General features: G+C 40.0%; 1 protein-coding gene and 2 pseudogenes across 4 annotated transcripts in view; 1 reads left to right on the top strand and 2 right to left on the bottom strand.

The window, feature by feature from the left end:
- The window catches only part of PHTF2 (putative homeodomain transcription factor 2), a 173,311-nt gene that overhangs the window by 61,999 nt on the left and 93,506 nt on the right, over positions 1–17,806 (top strand). The gene's annotated exons all lie outside the window — the stretch shown is intronic.
- LOC136310399 (ubiquitin-conjugating enzyme E2 E3 pseudogene) lies at positions 1,392–2,248 on the bottom strand (annotated as a pseudogene).
- On the bottom strand, positions 3,183–8,667 carry LOC136310631 (PDZ and LIM domain protein 1 pseudogene; annotated as a pseudogene).

The raw sequence follows: 17,806 nt of genomic DNA, 5'->3' as shown, positions 1-17,806 counted from the left end.
GCTATATATATATTTAAAATTTTTATATTGATTTTAGAGAGAGCAAGCTAAAGGGAGACAAAGAGAGAAGCATCAACTCATTGTTCCACTTAGTTTCATTTAGTGGCACATTCATTGATTGCTTCTTGTATGTGCCCTGACATGGGATCAGACTGCAACCTCGGTGTGCTGGAGGACGCTTTATTCACTGAGCCACTCAGCCAGGGCAGTAAAGCTACTTTTTGATAGATTATTGACTGTCTCTTATGCCAGTTGTTTCTTTTAGGACCAAACAATATTATATTGTATGTAAAAGTAAATATTTATTGGTATATCAAATATTAATCTGTTGTTTTAGACATAAAATTGTAGTTGGGTTGAAGTCTGAAGTTTTAAAAATTCAAACTTACTAAACCAAATATATGAGAATATAAATTTTTATTATAACTGTAGGTTTTTTGTTTTTGTTTTTTTGTTTTCAGGATGGTTTAATGAGGTACAGAAAAGGTTATAATAGCCAATATACTTGGCATTTCTTGTCTAACTGATGAACTTATGAATTTTTGAGAATGTTTCTTAAAACATGCTTTTCAGTGATTTATTTAGTCAGAACATATTTTTGCCCTTTAAAAAGGAATATCTCTTCAGGGTGACACTAGAATCTATGTAAACACAATCAATTAAAATCATTAAAAAAAAAGAGGAATATTTCTGTCAATCCTCCAATTTTAATCTATAATTTAAGCTTCTAATTAGGGCTTTACCACCCAAACTTTGCATTAGGATTTTGGCATAACATAAATATTGCACATTTTTTGTTTTTCAGTTCCCAAGTTATACAGTTAGCCATTTTTTGGTGTGTGGAATACTTTAAAGTAACTGGTAATCAGTTTCTCTTTAATTTGAAATAATTATTGAATGTCATAATTTTAATTACTACTTGGTTTTTGTTTTTAAGATTTCAAATATATTCTATTGTATTTAATAATTCATTTATTTGTACTAGTCTTTAATGATCAATATCTTTACATCCGCATTTTTATTTCATGAACAATCATCTCAGACAAACCTTCTAACAAGACTGACTTAAAACATGACAGGAAACTAGGCCATCAGGAGCATGTTTATTGTGTTTGAGATGATACATCAGGTGCTCTCTGAGCTACAAAGGGTAAAAGGAAATCCTCTCATTACAAACTGACAAAGGTAAAAGGTAAAACATTTTTCACAACAGCATTAACCACATACTCAGAAATAGATCTGGGTTTAATACAAATGACATAATTCCTAGTCATCTATGGTTATTTTTATAACTTCATACAGATAATGAATTAGGCTAAAATGCACTATAATATTTGGTAGACTTCAGGACCAGTATCCTTAGTACCTCACAAATACATTTTGATATCCCAAAGAAGCAAGACTTGCAAGTAGGCATTTTAAACATAACTAATCTACAGCTACAAAGTCCTACTCTTGATAGCATTTACCTTTTTGGGGAGTCTCCCAGTCTCCAAAGGATAAAAGCAGAGAGTAAAATCAGTATAACATATACACAGAAGTCCGTATTGTAAAGGCTATAAAGATTTGCAGCACAGTGAGAAGATGCCTTCTGCTCCTTCCCACTGCATACAAATTATGTGAATTATGTCGCATATCTCTTGGTCCACTGTCTGGCTATCCTGTCATGTTCTGCTCTGTTGGTCAAATACTGAGTGGCTATGCTTCCAACCAGAGGATCTGCAGGGTTGCAGTCTGTTTAAAGAGAACAAATCAACAGCAAAACCTTTGAAATAGTCAAAGCAGGACTCCAGTTGTCTTTAAGGATGTCCAGACAGATGACTCCCTGACTGTTGATGTTGCAGTGATAGATTCTGGTGCGGAAAGTAACCTTTGGTGGCTTAAAAGGATAATCGGATGAAAATGTGATATCCAGAAAAAATACACCACCTTCATATACAGAACCTGGTGGACCAAGTATAGTCCATCTCCATTCGTAAATGTTACCTCCTGTAGGCCCAGCACTGCAGTGAGGAGGAGGATCAAGGGTTATTTCAGCTAGCTCCTTCTGAATCCTTTTAGCACTAGTGGATAACTTAGCAGTGGTTTTGCTAGAGAGTTTGGTGTTTTTCTTCTGCTGAGTGGCAGAAGGTTTTCTTTCTTCTTGTTTTTCAGGCTGTGGAGCGGCTGGGTCTCTCTGGTCTGCATCTGAACTACCACTGCTGGTGCTGGGGCTCTCATCATTGGACCTTTGCCTATCGCTGGACATCTTTTTCTTTTTTTTTTTTGTATTTTTCTGAAGCTGGAAACGGGGAGAGACAGACAGACTCCCGCATGCACCTGACCGGGATCTACCCGGCACGCCCGCCAGGGGCGACGCTCTGCCCACCAGGGGGCGATGCTCTGCCCCTCCGGGGCGTCGCTCTGCCATGACCAGAGCCACTCTAGCGCCTGGGGCAGAGGCCAAGGAGCCATCCCCAGCGCCCGGGCCATCCTTTCTCCAATGGAGCCTTGGCTGCGGGAGGGGAAGAGAGAGACAGAGAGGAAGGAGGGGGGGGGGTAGAGAAGCAAATGGGCGCTTCTCCTGTGTGCCCTGGCCGGGAATCGAATTTGGGTCCCCCGCACGCCAGGCCGACGCTCTACTGCTGAGCCAACCCGCCAGGGCCTTGCTGGACATCTTGATGAAGTTATTTCTTGGAAAACTCAGCCGCCCGCCCGGCCCACTCGCGCGCCGCTACGGTGTGGGGGAGTGAGTGAGAAAAAAACCCTTCCTTAAGGAAATGGAGGCAGCTGGGGGGCACTACTTGGTTTTATTATTAGTGATAGTATAGCAGGTCCTATGTATGTGTGGGTTTCACCTCTGCAGATTCAATCAATCACAAGTCAAAAAATAATATTTTTTACGAGTCACTACATTTATTGAGTCAAAATAAAATCAATGGCAGATGGGCCTGACCTGTGGTGGCGCAGTGGATAAAGCGTCAACCTGGAAATGCTGAGGTCGCCGGTTCAAAACCCTGGGCTTGCCTGGTCAAGGCACATATGGGAGTTGATGCTTCCAGCTCCTCCCCCTTCTCTCTCTCCTCTCTCTCCCTCTCTGTCTCCTCTCTAAAAATGAATAAAAACTAAACGAAAAACAAACAAACCAAAAAAAAACCGGAAAAAAAAAATCAATGGCAGATGTATGAAATTAGGTTTGGTTCAAATTTGGCTGATTTCCATCTGCAGCAGAGATGACCTGAGGTGAAGAGCAGGCACAGTGATGCTGGCAAGGGGACACTGAACAAAACAATCTTCCATTTACTGTAAAAGCAGCCATCACACAGCAGTGTGAGTCAGCAAAGGCAGGGGACGCAATGTTTAATGGACAGGGATAATGCCAAAGTAAGCAAGAACTTCCAAGAGAGGACAGGGCCAGCACATTGAGAACAAGTTGCCACAGGGACTAGTTGAAGGATAGTGTTGTGTGCAATTATGCTGGTTCACTTGGGGAATGCAGTGACCACATTGTAGCCTTTGGGTGGGGTGACCCACTCTCGGCCATACTTTTCACAATAGGTTTGATCTTCCACAAAGAAATGGCCCTTCTGTTTCAGGTGTGTGCCTCAGTTGGTACACACATAGCACTCAGGGTGAAAGTCCCACAGCTTTACAAACACATCGACAATGCTGGTGCCACATCTGCCACACGTGGGCAATTTCTGGGCATTTCCAGTTGATGCAGTCACTTTAGTGATGGGAGCCTTAGCTGTTCTGAATCCCAAGGCCTTGTTGGGATCCCCTTTCTCTTCAGATTCTAGAATTTCCTGCAAAACCAGAAATGAAGTGGTTCTCCCAAAGCGTCTTGTAAACTGCAGATTCTTTGTGGATGACAAGCCCACTTGGAGGCTGAGAATGGTCTAGGGTTCTGCCATTCATCTCTGGTCCACTGGCTGTCATTTTTCACTCCAAGGTGCTGTTGAAGTTGGAGATGTTTTCAGAGGATTAGAGGCTGGAGGGGTTGTTTTACTGGTTTGTGATGACGCTGGGCAGCAGAGCCAAAGGCAGGCAAAGTACTGAAGGGCATGGCACTTCATTTGTGGGCACTTCCTATATGCAGAACCTCTTGCGATTCAGAGGCTAAATTCATCTTGTATGGTTGACGTTTCTCTGCTTCTCTTACTAGATAAGACCAGACTTTATGTTCAGATCTGGCTACTCTGAGTCATGTTGACTATGCAGCCCTTATTTTTGTTCTGAGCTTCCAAGTGATCATGTTGCTAGTATTTTCCCCATCAATGGCTGTGATTATGTCTCCAATACATAAATTTTCTATAGCAGTCTTGCTTCTGGGAGTGACCTGGGAAGTGGTGGGAGGCTGCTCAAAGTCCTTGCCCCATGAGTCAAGGTTCTACCTGAGTCTTTAGTTTATTAAGAATAAAGTGGGTCCTGCCTGGTTGGCTCACTGGTAGAGTGTCATCCCAGCATGTGAATGTCCTGGGTTTAATTCCTGGCCAGAGCACACAGCAGAAGCACCCATCTACTTCTCCATGCCTTTCCCTCATGCTTCTCTCTCTTTCTCTCTCTCTCTCTCTCTTTTTCCCCTCTCTTTCTCTCCCACTCCTGCAGCCATGGCTTGATTGGAGCAAGTTGGCCCAGTGTGCTGAGGATAGGTCCATGGCCTCTGCCTCAGGTACTAAGAAGAGCTCAGTTGCTGAGCAACAGAGCAATGCCCCAGATGGGCAAAGCATTGCCCCTAGTAGGCTTGTTGGGTGGATCCCAGTTGGGGAGCATGCAGGAGTTGGTCTCTCTGCCTCCCCTCCTCTCACTGAGTAAAAAAAGAGAATAAAGTATACCTCGTGCCAGAGAGACACATTTTGGTGTGGCAAATGTTGCTTATCTACGTCTTTATGTATCAAAGAGTATAGTGTATAATGATCTTTACTTTTCTTTCTGATTGCAAGAAGAAATAAATATAAAGGAATAAGTAACAATTACTTTAAAAATGAGACATCCCCATAAATACTTTTTACTTTTTTGACATGTTTTTCTGAACTTACATGGCCAGTGGTAAACATTGGACAGTTCATTATCCCCAGGAAACAATGCAGAATATATAACCAGTTTTCTTAAAAATTGTTATTCATGTATTCTTGTTCTATTTATTTTCTTTTTGACATATAAAATAATTATTTTGCATGTGAAAACTTAGGTTGAATTTTGGAACCTGCTTGAGAATTTGAACCTTTGATAACATGCAGCAAAAATATGAGAAGCCCAAAAATTATTTTTATTTTTTTCATTCACATCAGATTTACTGATTTTAGAGTGAGAGGAAGGAAACAGAGAGGAAAAAGAGGGAGAGAGAGTCAGGAACAGTGAGCCGTTCCTGTCTGTACACTGACCAGGAATTGAACCAGCAACTTTTATGAACAGACGACACTCTTAACCGAGTTATCCGGCCAGGGCAGACAAAAATTATTTTCTAAGAGAGCACTATAATCATTTTTATACCGACTCACTGTCACTGTCATCATTGTAATTATCATGCAGCTGTTATTATGCAGACATTTAAAAAGCTATAACGATGGAACATTTGCTCCCACATTGTGGCTTGGGATTGGTGCTTTTGGTGTGATTTTTTTGTTAAATGCAGCTGCTGAAGCTCCAAGATGGTAAGAGACTTACTTGTTCAAGGTCACCCAAAAAAATTTATAACAGAATTAGAGGAAAAAACTCATGTAATTATATTACTAGGTCAAATATATTGGTCACTAAATAATCATACTTTTCCACCAGTGTTTAATGGAAAAATTGTATGCCATGCTATAGGTTATTGAACAACAGAGTGATGTTTCTGTCTCTCTTTCTCTCTTTCTAAAATAAGTAAAAACACTTGACTATGATCTTTTTTTTTTACAGGGACAGAGAGAGAATCAGAGAGAGGGATAGATAGGGACAGACAGACAGGAATGGAGAGAGATGAGAAGCGTCAATCATTAGTTCTTCGTTGTGACACCTTAGTTGTTCATTGATTGCTTTCTCATATATGCCTTGACCGCAGCCCTTCAGCAGACCAAGTAACCCCTTGCTCGAGACAGCGACCTTAGGTCCAAGCTGGTGAGCTTTTTGCTCAAGCCAGATGAGCCTGCGCTCAAGCTGGCGACCTCGGGGTCTTGAACCTGGGTCCTCTGCATCCCAGTCCAACGCTCTATCCACTGTGCCACCGCTGGTTAGGCTTGACTATGATCTTTTTGATGCTACAGGATTTTTGTATTTGGGGCTAATTCTGTACAACACTATATATAGACTGATTATATGCTGGAGAATATATTTGGCTTTCATAAATGACCTTAGGTTAGCTGGTTTTGTTTTTACTTATTAAGCTAAATTTCTTAACTATTTGGTCTTAATTTCTTTATAATAATGAGATAAGAATTCTTTTAAGATTGCTATGATGATTAAATGAGGTAACATGTATAAATACCAGCTATTGTATTGGTGTACAGCGGGTATTCAATAAATAATGCTAAATAACAATTCTTTGCCTTCTTTTCCCTTTTGCTAAATATGGAATATTGTTATTAATAATATATTTGGATAATTAAAGGTTTTGATTAATAGTTCTTTTCAATTGCATATTTCTCTCTGTTAAAATAGAAAGACACTGTTAGAAGTTGTCATATTTCTTTTGTATATTTGAGAATTCTATACTTGCATTTAATTGCTTTCTCCCTTATCATTTGCTTTAATTTCTAGCACAAATAGATTTTTTCTGTCAGCATATATAATTTTTTTTTCCTGGGATTGTTTGAAGTACTTTTTTCTCATAGTAAGGAGAGGTGTTTAAGAGACAATACAAATAATACATTGATAGAATAAATAAATAGGACAGATACAGTTTTTAAAGTTTCATACTACCTAATTTTACATGGTAATTTGGAGAAGCTTTTAGACTCACTGAAAGAAGCTGTCAGCACAATCAGTTTGTTGAAGTACTTGAATTTTTAACCAAGGAGAAAGTTCCCTCAGTTCTCCTTCATAGACAGTCTCATATATAGTGGCAAATAAAGACTAGATTTGGGGTGGTGAGCACACAATGTGATGTATTATGTAGATAGTGTATTACAGAATTATACACCTTTAAGTTGTATAATGTTTTAACTAGTGTTGCTCTGGTCAGTTTAATTACAAAGATAAATAAAATCAGCTATGGATGGTTTTTAAAAACCTTCATTTCTTTTTTTTCACTTTTTTTTTTTTTACTCGAGGCTGTCACTGTTTCTGGTTTTCTGTGCTGGACTGTTAACTTCTAAGTAAGGAATCAGAAAAATGTAGAGAGGGAAGGTACCTTAGAAATTAAACTGTCTAGTATCTTTACAGATAAGATGATACTGAGAAATAAGTAAACTCAAAGAGGTTTTTTTTGTTTGTTTGTTTTTTGTTTTTTTGTGGGTTGTTTTTTTTTTTTTTGCCTAGTCTAGCTATCTTGTCAACTACACCATGAGTTACAGAATTTCACGTTTTGAAAGAGCAGTACTGTACCTATACTTAATTGAAATTTATTAAACTCCTATGGGTTAAGAAAATAGAAAAAAATACCTCATACATTTTCCTAGCAATACCCTTCTGGGCTGCTACACAGTAATGTTTACATACACCAAGTGGGTATATATTTAATATTCCTACCGGGTTCACAAAAACATTATCAGAAAAATGTTTTTCTATTTTTAAGGTTTTTGAGACATCTTTCACCATGTTCAGATACTGTGAATGCAAAAATACCCAAATGTTTAGTATTTATTTTGTTTCCTCTTTAGAAGTTGAATATTTGGTAATAGAAAGTTTTTGTTTCGCAAAAACTTTGGTATGTCATAACTAGGAGTTTCTACATAGTACATAAATTTTTAGAAATACTGTAGTTCTCTTATTTGTTTATGACTTTTTTCTTTGATAACTGGAATAATTATTTCATTAAAAGGAAACATTTATTTGCCTAGAGCAGTTGCCAAATACAGTGGCTAAAAATTAAAGTAGTTGTTTACACAAGTATGAGGAGATCCAAGAAACAATGTTATAGAGCTGAAATTCTTTTTTTTTTTTTTTTTTTTTTTTTTTTTTCATTTTTCTGAAGCTGGAAACAGGGAGAGACAGGCAGACTCCCGCATGCGCCGGACCGGGATCCACCCGGCACGCCCACCATGGGGCGACGCTCTGCCCACCAGGGGGCGATGCTCTGCCCCTCCGGGGCGTCGCCATGTTGGCGACCAGAGCCACTCTAGCGCCTGAGGCAGAGGCCACAGAGCCATCCCCAGCGCCCGGGCCATCTTTGCTCCAATGGAGCCTTGGCTGCGGGAGGGGAAGAGAGAGACAGAGAGGAAAGCGCGGCGGAGGGGTGGAGAAGCAAATGGGCGCTTCTCCTGTGTGCCCTGGCCGGGAATCGAACCCGGGTCCTCCGCACGCTTAGAGCTGAAATTCTTTAATGAAAGAGCTTCTTTATTCCTGTTGAGAGTTGGGAAGAAAAATATTTTATGACATACTACTGGAAAACTAGTCTCTAACCTTTTTCAGTTTCTGATTGATAGATTTCAAATGGAAATGTTAGTCAAGGATATAATGTTTAGCAGTTACATTCCAAATGTCTTGTAGTCAGTTTACCTTCAGCCATGGTAACCGACTTGGTGGTGAAGTGAGTTGGTAGGTTGCCATTGGCAGCCTGAAATTAGGCCAATGTACCAGCTTTGAAAAGGCCCAAGAGTTAAAACACTGATGTTAACCTGCTGTATGTTTATAGCTCCCTAAAGAATAACATTTATAAATATTATACAGCTTGGTAACTTAAAAGCTAAATTGCTTTTTGCCAATGGCTCAGAGAGTTTATCGAAATGAAAGTTGTTAATGCAATACTAAGGATTGATTCACAAACATAAAATGCAGAAGGTGCACAACCTAAAAGCTTTAGTTTGTTTTCTGTTTCTGGTTCTCTCCTCACCCTCCTCCTCTCCACCACCTGTGATGGGATTAGAATGGTGAAGTGAGTTGGTGCGGAGCTCTAAACAGATACAACGCATTATATTAAGAGAAAGTAAGGTGGATTTGTTAACATTTAATTCTGTTAGCTTTGGGGAATCAAGATGAGGTCCTGTTTTTCCAATCTCAGAATGGTAGACAGTACAGTATATTTTCATTTACTCTTTATGGCTACTGTAATACTTGGCTTTGTTGTTTATATTTATTTATTGGTATAAAACTAGGGGAAATTGCTGGGTGAAGCCTCATTACATTGACTTTATGCAGGAACAATTCAACACATTTAGTTTTATCTGTACAGTTTTATCTGTACAGTTTGACTTTTAGGATTAAAGACATTACCAAAACTTTCTTTCTAAAAAAAATTTTATATATATATATATATATATATATATATATATATATATAAAATCTTGATAGAATATTCACCCATCTACACTTAAATAGCATTTATGATGGACCTTGTACATATCAGGCACTTAATACTTACCTTAAAACAACCCTGCATCATTTCCCCAATGATGCAAACAAATAACTATTATACTTTTGGGAAATACTACAATAGGATTATCTTTAAAGTGCTTTGGGAACTCACATAAAGTTTTATCTAGATATGTTCTTCTAGTCACCATTCTGTTACTTTTATTTCCTAAATATTACTCAGATTTTCTGGACCTCTCTCTCTCCATTGTTTCTTCATTCTTGTTCCAGTTATATATTTTCTCCTCAAAGCTATGAGTGATTTAAATTAAATTTTACCTGTCATTTACTCGTTTAATAATACTTTTCAAAGACTTCTTCTTACATATGGTATAAACTCAAAGTTTCTTCACAAGGTATTTAAGAAATATTTTGATCTATTTCAGTTAGCTTTCTAGCCTTCAGCCCTCATCTTTTACTTACTAACTCCATCCTTCCAACAAATACACCTTGTTGAAGTTTTCCCGTACTGGTTTTTCAACTTACTGCTTGGGATATCTACTTGTCTTTTTTTTTTTGCAAGAGAGAGATTGGGCTGTGGGGTGTTGGAGACAGGACAGATAGTAAGAGAAGAATGACAAGCATCAACTTGTTGCAGCACTTTAGTGGTTCATTGATTGCTTTTTCATATGTGCTTTGACAAGAGGGCTCCAGTCAAGCCAGCGAACTTGGGTTCAAGCCAGAGACCTTGGGCTTCAAGTCAGTGACTGTTGGGCTCAAGCCAGCAACCATGGGGCCATGTCTATGATCCCATGCTCAGTACAGCTACACCATGCTCCAGCCAGATGAGCCCATGCTCAAGTTGGTGACCTTGGGGTTTTGAACCTGGGTCTTCAGTGTTCCAGGTCCATGCTCTATCCCAGGGGTCCCCAAACTATGGCCTGCGGGCCGCATGCAGCCCCCTGAGGCCATTTATCTGGACCCCGCCGCACTTCCGGAAGGGGCACCTCTTTCATTGGTAGTCAGTGAGAGGAGCACGTTGACCATCCTATTAGCCAAAAGCAGGCCCATAGTTCCCATTGAAATACTGTTCAGTTTGTTGATTTAAATTTACTTGTTCTTTATTTTAAATATTGTATTTGTTCCCATTTTGTTTTTTTACTTTAAAATAAGATATGTGCAGTGTGCATAGGGATTTATTCATAGTTTTTTTTATAGTCCGGCCCTCCAACAGTCTGAGGGACAGTGAACTGGTCCCCTGTGTATAAAGTTTGGGGACCCCTGCTCTATCCATTGCGTCACTGCCTGATCAGGGTTTTTGTCTCACAGTTAGCCAGCGACCCTATGCTCAAGCCTGAGACCTTGGGATTTCGAACCTAGGTCCTTCGTGTCCCAGGTTAACGCTCTATCCACTGCGCCACTGCCTGGTCAGGCTGTTCCTTTTTTTTTTTTTTTTTTTTAAACTAACTCAAGTTGATCCTTAAAATTCAAAGCTAGTGTCTTCCCCTTAAGAACATCTTTCATAATCTCATGGAGACTGGATTAGGTATCCCCAGCCATCCTTCTATAGAAAAGTTGTGTGTGTTCTTTTTATAGCAGTAGTATAGTACTTTTTTTTTTTTAAGTGAAAGGAGGGGAGATAATGAGACAGACTCATGCATTAGCACCAGCCGGGATTCACCTGGCAACCCTCATCTATGACCGATGCTTGAATCAACCGAGCTATTTTTCATGCTCAGACTGACATGCTTCAACTAACCCAGCTATCCTCAACACCCTGGCCAATGCTTGAACCAATCAAGCCCCTGGCTACAGGAGGGGAAGAAGGTAAGAAGGAGATGGTCACTTCTCCTGTGTGCCCTGACCAGGAATTGAACTCAGGACATCCATATGCCAGGCTGAAGCTCTATCCACTGAGCAAGCCGGCCAGGGCCCTTTTTTTCATTTCTTGATTCTTTTTTTTATAAGTTTATAAAGTAATGTGGTAGTTAGCTAGCATCCTCAGAAGTTACCACTATTGTTTGTTTTTAATTATCTTTGTGAACTCTTGGCTTTAAAGATATTTGATGTGTTTTAGCCTATTGCAGTTATTGATGCTCGAATTGTTCTCTTTTGCCAGGAGGAGATTGTTCTGGGTCTCTGGTAGTAGAGTCTGTGAACTAGACTTAGTTTTTTGAAGAAACAGGTTTGAAATGGGAGCAATTTTTTCTCTGTAGGGACAGGGAAAGCTACATGAGATCTTGATTTTTTTTTTTTACCATCCTCAATATAAACATCTTAAAATGTTCGTGGTATAGTTATAAACTAAATTTATTCAGTTCCATTAAACAGCATTATAGAGGGTCTTTTATAAATTCAGTTATTCTTCTATGTCTGTTACAGTGGCATTTTTTTTTAAAGTGAGAGGAGGGGAGATAGAGAGACAGACTCCTGGCACACACCCTGACCAGTATCCATCCAGCAACCCCTGTCTGGTGCTGATGCTCAAATCAGCCAAGCCATCCCCAGCACCTGAGGCCTACACTCAGACTGACTGAACTATCCTCAGTGCCTAGGGCCGACGCTTGAACCAGTCAAGCCACTGGCTGTGAGAGGGGAAGAGGGTGAGAAGCAGACGGTCACTTCTCATGTGTGCCTTGACTGAGAATAGAGTTTGCTCTATTCACTGAGCAAACTGGTCAGGGCCAGTGGCATTTTGTTTATATTAACATTTGCCACAACTTGATTTGCAGTATGCTCAATCCCTCCATGCTAATCCATAAAGGTAGGAATTATTATCTTTATATCTCCATTGTTTATTTCAGTTTCTTACCTTATAGTTGGTACTTGATAAATGTTTTCTGCTTGGACAGGCAGTGCTGTCAGAAGATAATAACACTTACATTACACCTTTAGTTTATGTAGTTCTTCATTATTATATTGAGTTCCTGTGATGTGCCATTCACCAAGCTATACATATATACTTCAAATGACTTGACTCAGTTTTAGTTATAGTACGTGAAATAGTCTCTGTGTGCTGAATATCTATTACATTGAGTACTAAACGTAATACTTTAGTCTGTAGTAACTGTCCGATGGTCGTGCAGAGTTGTGATGGCCACCATGGTGAGAGGGTATCTTCAGACAGAAAGACAGAGCAGGCAAATCCATAGAATATAGTAGAATTTATTAAAGGGTAATTTACAATTTACCTACCGGAAGATTGGGACGAAGCAGCAGTTTTATGTAAATTATTCTCCACTAAAAACTTCTGTTATTGTACTGTTTTTATAATATCATTCAGGTACTAATAATTGAAAAGACAAAGGGACAGAGAATGCCGTAGCTCTAGTGGCTGTAACTCTGGGTAGTCTGGCCATACCTCCTGGTGGTCAATACTGTCACCAGTTTAACATTCATTGTGGTTTTTATCCTCGCCATTACTAATAAAAGTATTTATGGTTACGTTTTAAGGACTATAGATAATCATTAAGTGGAAGTCTTTGATGGGCTTACTAACAACAGTGAGGTTGGTCAAAGGTCACAGCATGAAAGGACACAAAGATGGATATGGATTTTGTTCACATCTATCTCTATACAAGTAACGTTTCCCAAAGTGTGTTCTGCATGATGTTAAAAGGTGTTAGTACACTAGAGAGATTATGTAGTCAAATAACTTTGGGAAATTACAAGTTAGACAGAGGGAACAAGTTTTATGATTACAGAATTTCATTGTGTGAATAACATGTAGTGTTATGGGCTGCCTAAGAGACAGTGAAGATAACATTTCTCAATTTATTTGACTTAATTTTTTCCTTGAGTATCCGTGGAACATACTTAGGAAAATGCTGGCCAAGTTCTGTAAATGAATGTCATGCAAAGGAAAGGGTATAGAGTTATAAGTCAAAACTTGGATTTCTGCCCCCAAATACTAGATGTAGAACATTCTGCCACCTCTTAAAGCCTCAGTTGTCTCATTAGTACAAGAAGTTAATACTGGTCTATAGAGCATAAGATTGCAGATTCTTTACAAAGCACTTGACAAAGATTAGTACTTTAGCATAGTCTTATTATCTGGATTAATGGTTTATTTTAAAAATATCAAGCACTGTGAATATTTTATTTTTTCCTCTGCACAACTTTTAATAATTATATATTGAAGACTGTAGGGTACTGTATACCTGTAGTCATTCTTAGGAGCATTTTTTCTTTTTGACAGAGAGAGGGACAGATAAGGAGAGACAGACAGGGAGAGAGAGATGAGAAGCATCAATTCTTTGTTGCGGCATCATAGTTGTTAATTTATTGCTTTCTCATATGTGCCCTGACCGAGCGGGGGAGGGGGGGGACACTACAGCAGAGCAAGTGACACCTTGCTCAAGGCAGTGACCTTTGGGCTCAAGCCAGCAACCCTGTGCTCAAGCCAGATGAACCCACCCTTAAGCCGAATGAGCCCATGCTCCAGCCGGCAACCTTGGGGTCTCAAACCTGGGTCCTTTGCATCCCAGTCTGATGCTCTATCCACTGCGCCATCACCTGGTCAGGCTTAGGAGCATGTTTTAGCCATCTGGATTCTTGTAATTACATCAAACCTTTTCTTGACCAGCTGTTACCAGACAGGGACTGGAATGGGTTTGCTTCAGTTGCAGAGTGTGTGTTCTTGACTTTGTACAGGAAAGATTTTACAACATGAGTTCAGGTGATTCTGAGAATATGTTTATTAAAACTGGGACAGTGAAAAAAGGAAGGGCTTAGGATAGAAGAAGCAACAAAGTGGGCCTTGGAAACAGATGCAGGGGGTTCACCCAGGATAAGCTGTCTGCCCGTTGTTCCCCTGGTTGCAAGTCTGGTGGTGTCCCAGGAGCAAGAGCACACCCTGGGACCTTCGAGTTGAGGGCTTTTCAAGGCTGGGACTTTAGGGGAGGTCCTAGGAGGAGGATCCCAATAGAATATTCATCAGCTTTTCCAGGTGTGTACTTTCAGGATTGTGGTTTCCACTGATTGGCCAGTGCCAGGGGATCATTAGTCATTGCAGCTGGTCCTGGCATCACCCTCTTGGTTTTGCTGCTTTTTTGGGCCTAGAGCTGAATTACAGCTAGGGCCTAGGTGTTATCCCTCTAGGGAGGAAAGGTCAGTAGAGTCTAAAGCAGATGACCAGATTTATTCCAGGGTAGAAAAGGCTACCCTGCAGGTGAGGTCCAGCACGAGTTTTGCCCATTGCTAGGTACCTAGGGCTTTTCATCCTGGTGACCTTTTGTATCTGGTTGTAAACACTCATCCGGATTATTCAACTATATGTCTCAGTTTTCCCATTCCACCTGCCAAAGAATTTTTCTAGTGTCTTTCTATCCTGCCTCACAATGATGGCAGTGGTCCAGGTCCCTTCGATTCTAATTCTGGGGAATTTGGACTAAACACCCAGGAGCAATTTGTCTTAACTATTTCTCCATTTCATTTATACCCTATATAGAAAAATGGAAGGAAGTCAATGTATTCAATTTTGAATAACTTATATCTGCTTTATAGTATCATTCTTTTATTTCAAGTAATTGAATGAACAGCAGTAACCTGTTAGATTTTTTCTAAAATATAGAGATATAGTGGCCCTGGCCGGTTGGCTCAGCGGTAGAGCGTCGGCCTGGCGTGCGGGGGACCCGGGTTCGATTCCCGGCCAGGGCACATAGGAGAAGCGCCCATTTGCTTCTCCACCCCCACCCCTTCCTTCCTCTCTGTCTCTCTCTTCCCCTCCCGCAGCCAAGGCTCCATTGGAGCAAAGATGGCCCGGGCCCTTGGGATGGCTCCTTGGCCTCTTCCCCAGGCGCTAGAGTGGCTCTGGTTGCGGCAGAGCGATGCCCCGGAGGGGCAGAGCATCGCCCCCTGGTGGGCAGAGCGTCGCCCCCTGGTGGGCGTGCCGGGTGGATCCCGGTCGGGCGCATGCGGGAGTCTGTCTGACTGTCTCTCCCCGTTTCCAGCTTCAGAAAAATACAAAATAAATAAATAAATAAATAAAATAAAATATAGAGATATTTATATAACTAAGATATGTTAATATTCTTGGCATTTAAATTGCTTTAAAAATAGGATAAAGCTTTTCATGCTATTTATAGTAAATAGTTAGCAATATGTAAACAAGAAAGGTGAACTCTTGAGTCATATTATGTACACATGGTTTAGTCAGGATCATGTTTTAGAATAACAAACCAGAGTATATCTCATGATAAATAATAAAAGAATGCAAAAAGGCATATACATTACTTCCTTGTCTTATGCTGCAATATGAAGGAAAATGAAGCATTAGGTAATTAATTGAAATGGCAATGATTGAGCTCTTAAGTGTCTGACATTTTACTAGTTCACTAGCACATTTAATTCTTATAGTTACCCTGTGATTACTACTAATATATATTAACTGGTTTACATATTTTTAGTGCTAGGTTGAACTTCATGATTAGTTTTGTATATTCTTACTTGCTTTTTTAACAGAGACTGATAGCTTTGCTCCTGGCAAGGAAGCCACGGAGAATCAGTCCAGGCAAAGGTATCTGGTCATTACCAGATACTAAGTTAGGATTTAAATGCTACCCTTCTTAGAGAGTAAGGATGTGAATGAAATTGTTGGTTGGTAAGGACTTATCTGTGGAGCCAGTTCATCTGAATTTGAATCTGTGCACTCTACTACTTATTGTTTAACTTTGTACAACTTAAGATTTTGTAATTATAAAAAAGAAACAATAGTAATACTTACGTCATATATAGTTGTGAAGATTAAATGAGTTAATACCTGAAGTGTGTCTAACACTTGCTAAATAATAAATGCTATTTGCTGTTGTTATTATTGTCAATAACATTAACTGCCCAATTGTCAAAAGAGTAGAAACCAGAGACCCTAATATCTTTCAGTAAGCAGGGTGACTTCATAAGTTAGTCATAGGACTAGGTTCTGGGGTTTTTATTTTTTTAAATTCCATTTCTAAGTATAGAAGGTTGTTTAGAGAAGTGCTCTGCTATGCTTTGATTTTTTGAACATACTAAAAATTGAAGGCTGAGAGAGCTTTTTTCAAGAAATATTTCAATTTGTAAGAATTACCTATTGTAGGGTAGGGGTGTTAGGCCTGGGTGAAAAGGGTGAAGGGATTAAGAAGTACAAATTGGTAGTAATAAAGCAGTCAGGAATAGGGTAGGTACGTGGGGTGCAGCATGAGAAGTATAGTCAGTGATAGGGTGCTGTTTGGTGCCAGGTGGGTGTTTGATGTATGGTGGAGGGGGTCACTTTGTACGGTGTATGGTTGTCTCACCACTGTGCTGTACACCTAAATCAAAATAGTGTGCATGTAAACTGTAACTGAAAAGTACAATTTAAAAAATTGCCTGTTTAATATGAGCTTAAATTTCTTCAAAGCTTGAACTGTTCTTAATATGAATATTTAATTACTTGTCATCTCTAAAAGTTCATACCATAGTTCAGTTTATCTAAAAATAAGAAATTTGCCTGACCTGTGGTGGCACAGTGGATAAAGCATTGACCTGGAACAATGAGATCGTCAGTTCAAAACCCTGCACTTGTCTGGTCAAGGCACGTATGGGAGTTGATACTTCTTGCTCCTCGCTCCTTCTCTCTCCCTCTCTCTTACTCACATGAATAAATAAAAAAATTTAAAAACACATCCATTAAAGATAAGAGATTTACTCAGCTTTCCATCGTTGAAATATTGTGTCATGGAATCAAGAATTAATACTTTTATTTCAGTTTTGACTGAAAAAATTCAAGAGAGATCAAGTTAATGAAGTCTAATTAGACATATTTGCTCTGTTTGTGATGGTATTTTTGAGTAATGCTAGACATAGCTGAGGTTAAAAGCAAAACTTAAATGCCTACTGTATATATTAAGTGTTATGCTAGACAATTTACAATCACTATCCAATTTCCAAAACAGCACTGAAGAAAGAGACTCAGAGGTTATTTTATTTGGTTTGTTTTGTTTAAAGCAGTGGTTCCAACCTTTTTTGGGCCACGGACCGGTTCAATGTCAGAAAATATTTTCACAGACCAGCCTTTAGGGTGGGGCGGATAAATGTATCACGTGACTGAGACAAGCGTCAAAAGTGAGTCTTAGGGCCCTGGCTGGTTGGCTCAGTGGTAGAGCGTCAGCCTGGCGTGCAGAAGTCCCGGGTTCGATTTCCGGCCAGGGCACACAGGAGAAGCGCCCATCTGCTTCTCCACCCCTCCCCTTCTCTTTACTCTCTGTCTCTCTCTTCCCCTCCCACAGCCAAGGCTCCATTGGAGCAAAGATGGCCCGGGCGCTGGGGATGGCTCCTTGGCCTCTGCCCCAGGCACTGGAGTGGCTCTGGTCGCGACAGAGCAATGCCCGGGAGGGGCAGAGCATCGCCCCCTGGTGGGCAGAGCGTCGCCCCCTGGTGG

Source organism: Saccopteryx bilineata, chromosome 7 (genome assembly GCF_036850765.1).
Source record: "Saccopteryx bilineata isolate mSacBil1 chromosome 7, mSacBil1_pri_phased_curated, whole genome shotgun sequence".
Classification (NCBI taxonomy): domain Eukaryota; kingdom Metazoa; phylum Chordata; class Mammalia; order Chiroptera; family Emballonuridae; genus Saccopteryx; species Saccopteryx bilineata.
The sequence above is the reverse complement of the archived record's forward strand: the minus strand, read 5'-3'. Positions and strand labels throughout refer to the sequence as shown.